Source organism: Fistularia commersonii, chromosome 16 (genome assembly GCF_037954325.1).
Source record: "Fistularia commersonii isolate RoL2024-O1a breed Wild chromosome 16, RoL_Fcom_v1.0, whole genome shotgun sequence".
Lineage (NCBI taxonomy): Eukaryota > Metazoa > Chordata > Actinopteri > Syngnathiformes > Fistulariidae > Fistularia > Fistularia commersonii.
This window is the reverse complement of record NC_141299.1, coordinates 11,397,228-11,402,609: the sequence shown is the minus strand read 5'-3', so window position 1 is coordinate 11,402,609 and position 5,382 is coordinate 11,397,228. Positions and strand designations below refer to the sequence as shown.

General features: G+C 39.6%; 1 non-coding gene across 1 annotated transcript; it reads right to left on the bottom strand.

Annotated features, from left to right (window-relative positions):
- Positions 1-313: 313 nt before the first annotated feature.
- On the bottom strand, positions 314-416 carry trnal-caa (transfer RNA leucine (anticodon CAA)). The gene is given in 2 exon segments: positions 314-359; positions 379-416. It is a non-coding gene; the product is annotated as a tRNA-Leu (tRNA).
- Positions 417-5,382: the final 4,966 nt, after the last annotated feature.

The window sequence follows — 5,382 nt, the reverse complement described above, 5'->3', positions numbered from 1 at the left end:
TGCTCACTGCAAAATATGACATTTCTCTCAGCAGACATGATCTTGTAACCATTTGCAACAACTGTAGACCGACCAGGTTGACTAGCTTCAGGCGAATTCATTCTTAACCTGACTTTTTGGACACTGGGTGATTTTATCCTGTCTAGAATGCTGTATTAGGGATTTCCACAGCTGCATCAATTGTATGGATATGAACTTGCAAAGTCATTTATCAATCCCTGTGGGGAAATTCATTATTTGCAAGTGGGGAATCGAACCATGTTCGGTTCCAAAGACGATCGCCCTGCACTATTCCGCCCCTCAAAAGGGGTTGTGTCAGAAATGGGATTCGAACCCACGCCTCCATCTGGAGACCAGAAGTCCCGTAGGAAGGATCGCCTTGAGCCTGGCGCCTTAGACCACTCGGCCATCCTGACAGCTGAAAGTTGAAAACATCTTACTCCGAACAAAATGCCATGCTATCGGTTTCCCATGGTGATACTTCATCTTCCAGTGGGAACATAAAAGTATGGTGGTTTCATTAGTTGGTCATTACTGATCTGACTTAGAGGCGGTGCTGTGTAATGGTCTCTCGCGAAAGGTCAATCAGAGCAGTGGGGTCTCTTTGATAGTGCAGGACATAAGGCCATCTTCAGGCTGCTACCTTTTTCAAAATGACTCTCCATCTGTTAATTCCAAATATCATCACAAAATGATATCTCGGGGCTGTATGATTTAACAGACCCAAAGAATATCTGCAAATTTTCCTTGGTCAAAAAGCAAATAATGGGTAATTGCAACTGAATTAATGAACACAGCGATACATAAACGAGCCTAAGGGAACCTGAATTACAGACTGAATTGTGAGGCTGACTATTGTTCTGTTTTAAATCACGCTTTCACAGAGAATGATAGAAACTAATAAAGTCTCATCTGCTTTAAAAGTTCTTAACTAAAACTAATTTTTTCAAGCTGTTGTAAATGCAGAATTACTTAAAGTTTGAACACTTCAATTTGAGCCTGAAATGAACCTTCCCTGCTGAACGTTGCATCTGTATGCGGGTAAGAATATAAATGATACTCCCATTTACAGATGATGCTATTTTAAGCCAGCAGCTGCGTAGACGCTGAAACTAAATTTTCTTTTTCTACTAATTCATATTTTTTGCCAACTTTGCAAGTTTGGTACATGAAAACCAAGTATTATGTATTTGTGCCATGTTGTTGATGACACAGGAACATTACTGTTCGACATATTTGTCACCCAATCAAAGACCATCAGATGTTAGGAAACGGATACCAAATTTCAACACGAAAGGTGATTTCCTAAAGTGCAGCACAACAACGGCTTTCTAATGAGACTTCATCTCCCAGTTCACCGTGTTGCAATGATTTTGCAATGTGTAAAACAGTGCAACTGCATTTGTGGCAGGGTATGCCTGCAGCAGGATCCGGCTTGTTCAAGTGCCACCGTTCTCGTTGTGCGAATCTCACAGTGCCACAAGAGGGTTGCCAAAGTCATTCGAATTCAAAGCGCACAACGGATATCTTATCCATGACAGCCAATATTTGGCAAAAATCCCAAAATGTCAGGACAGCAATCGGAAAAAGTCCAAAGATCACCGGAACTATAGTTGTTGAGATCTTTTCTGTATGGATGTGAAAAGATTACGTGATATTGCAAACCTTCAGCATGCCAAAGGTTTGCAGGGTATTACTTTACAGTAATTAATGATTCAAACCGATATTAAATAGTTAATGAAATTATTAGTGTTGTAAAAACTGCCCTGTATTGTGTGATATAGTGTGGCGGTCTCTGTTAAATCATCCGAATAAGAAATCTACTCCACAAGTTGAGTTACCCTGTATGAACACAGTTGCATGTTTGCGACTCAGGTTTATAGCTAATTGATCTCTTAAATCAGAAGCCATTCAGTGTTTATAGTTTCATAACAACAACATGAATGTTTTATAAACCCCTTCAGGGAAATTTGTCGGTCTTCGTTGCAGCATAAGATATAGGACATAGCAAAGAAACATGAGGTAAGAATAAGACGCGAGTAAATGATTAATGAGACCAATGCCCCTATCACAGAACCACACCATCACACATCATAAATATACTGTATATACGCTATATGTACAAAGAGAATCCAATATTAGATATAAAAATTACAAGTTGTATATAACAACGGGAGACGAGATGGCGGGATGGAATTTTGCTGCACAGATAGGAGTAAGGCTTACATAGTATCTGCATTTTCACATCTTCTGTTAGTGAGGGAAAATGTGTGAGTTGTGCTAAATGTTTTGGTCCTTTTTTTAAAACAGATTTTTGACCACATCTTCTCCTTTTCCTTTCGGCATTTTCCTTCAGGGGTCGCCATAGCAAATAAATCTCCTCCATCTAACCTTATTCTCTGTATCCTCTTCTCTCACACCAACTAATGTCAAGTCCTCTTTAGCTACGTACATAAATCTTCTCTTTGGCCTTCCTCTAGTCCCCCTGGACGGTAGCTCCAATCCCAGCATCTTTCTGCCAATATATTCCCAATCTCTCCTCTGTACACGATCAAACCATCTCAGTCTGGCTTCTCTGACCTTCTCCAAAACATCATCTGACATGTGCTGTCGCTCTGACAGACTCACTCCTGATCCTGTCCGTCTTCGTCACTGCCAAAGAGAACTTCAACATCTTCAACTCTGCTACCTCCTTTTCAATGCCACTGTCTCCAAACAACACAGCATCACTGATTTCACAACTGTCTTGTAAACCTTTCCTTTAAGTGTGGCTGATATTCTTCTATCGCATAGTAACCCTGACAATTTTCCAACCTGCATGAACCTGTTTCCTCACCTCTTTTCCACACTCCGTTTCTCTGGACTGTTGACCCCAAGTACCTGAAATCCTCCACCTTCTTGATCTCCATTCCCTGTAGCCTCACGGTTTCACTTGGGTCCCTCTTATTCATAGACATATATTCTGTCTTGCTGCGTCTAACCTTCACTCCACCTGTTCCCTGCTCTCACTACAGATCACAATGTCATCTGCAAAAATCGTGGTCCACGGAGAATTCTGTCTAACCTCATCTGTCAACCTGTCAATCAACACTACAAACAAGAGCTGATCCACCTCCACCTTGAACTTCTTTGTCACCTCACACCTCACCACTGTCTTACATCTTGCATACATGTCCTGCACCAGTCTAACATACTTCTCACCCACTCCAGAGTTCCTCATACGATACTATAGTTCATCTCTTGGCACTCTGTTGTATGCATTTTCTAGGTCTACAAAGGCACACTGCAGATCCCTCTGACCTTTTGGGGATTTCTCTACAAGCATTCTTAAAGTAAATACTGCATCTTTAGCACTATTTCTAGGCATATTACTTCTCACAAATGGAGTTTTTCGACTACCTCAGATCTTATTATTAATGTACTGGTGCTCTTTCACTGTCAGGATGAGAACAATTGTGAGACAGTTAAGGTTAAGTCATCAAGTCATTTAATCATTTGTTTAATATCACATAAACCAGTCCCCTTTTTTTCCATTTTAGTTTGTCATATAAATGTTTTGGTTTGGAGCTCGGATAAGGGTCACCACTGCTCTTTGTCCCCGCAGCAGCTTTTGGAAGCAGAGGCTGAGAATTGAAAAGTGCAACATATATTTTGCTTCTTACATTCCAGACATCTGCACATTTCCAGCATCCGTGAGCTGAAATGTTGCACAGTATATAACAGAATGTTGTAAAGGTAATATATAGTTGCTGGCACTGCCAAATGCACTCTCTGTAATCCAGAACAGTAATTCGATTTGGCTTAATTCAAAGCTCCAAGTGTAGCAGGGCGTCAGCGAGCCCCTAATTTAGACAGTGCTTCGATATTCAAAAGCTCTTTGTTCTTCTGTTAGTGCAAAGCAAACTGTTGAAAGAAAACCCACAACAAACGGCTAAGATTTATGTCTAACAAACTAAAAGGCTGACACACCTCTGCCGTGAATGCGTGCAGACCGTTATTCTTCATCTTCAGCTCTCACTAGATGGTGATGACAGCTCCTGAAGCTGTTGGTCTGAAGTTCCTTATTTTACAATAAATATCTTAATTCAAACTGTAACCAATTTCATTCACAGGTGGAAATGTACACTCTAATGAGCTCACGATCCTGCATGAAGTGAAACAAGTTCACTGCATGCAGCTTGAAAATGAAGATTATAGCTGAAAATGATCTCTCAAGAGCAGTTCAAGGAATTTCTGTCAAATTGAGCACAAATATTCACTTAGACTCAAGGACAAGATAAAATAAGATGAGAAAACATAACCTTTTATTAGTCCCATAGTGGGCAAATTCACAGCATTAACAGCAGCAAGACTAGCAAGGATAGAACAAGTAAGAGCTGTGACTAGGGTTCTGTGTTCGAAGTGAAAAGCCACTTTGACTTCTTTAACAACCTGGCTTATTACGTGTGGCTTCATGTAAGATCAAATTCTTTGCGCCATGTCTGATTCGCTCAAACATTCCCATCTGGAGGAAAACGATGGTAACTGTCCTGCATAAACATGAGTAATACACTTGTTCCACTAGAAGGGTCACTGCAGTAATGACATATTAAAGTAGCTGACCTCAATAAAATACATTAAGTTTTTGTGCTCAGCATACACTTCACCCGTGTAAATTTAAAGTACTCAGAAAAGCCGTGGAATGGGAACAAATAACAAATCCTGTGAGCGGGTTTGCTTTTATTCACAGTACTGCCTGTGAATGAATATGAAATTCATAAATGGATTTTATATCAATAAAAGAAGGCACAGGATGGGTCCACTAGCTATATGCAGTTGACAGTTATTGGTGCCGAGGGAAAACACAGAACTATATGAATCTACCTTTCTGTCTGTCTCTCTCATTTAGGGGGCCATATTGGAATGGAACAAAAGGAAAATGAAAAATTACAGTTTGATGAATGATAACATATGGCTCCATAGATGTAGAGTAGGCACTATTAAAGTAATGATCCTCCAAAAGTTCCTCTTTGCTTTCGCACAAACCCGTCTCAGCTCCTCCATAAAGGTTTAAAAGATGGAATTAAATAATATTATGTGGGATAAAAGAAAGAAAAGATTGAAACTGAAAAGACAGAAAAAAACACTCAGAACCAGGTGCATTAGGACCAACAGACTTCAAGAATCATATTCATGCAAATAAGTACCCAACTGAAATGGAAGAAAAATATAAAAGCTAAGTGGTTTGTTATTGGAAAAGAGCTGCCTCATCATCCCATCTTAGATTTGATTGAGGGGAGAGATATTGTATGACTGAAAGGATCAAACAGATGTATAAAGCTGTATAACAGGATTAAAAAAAAAAAATTCTATAAAAACACATTAGATAAACTTTAAATTATT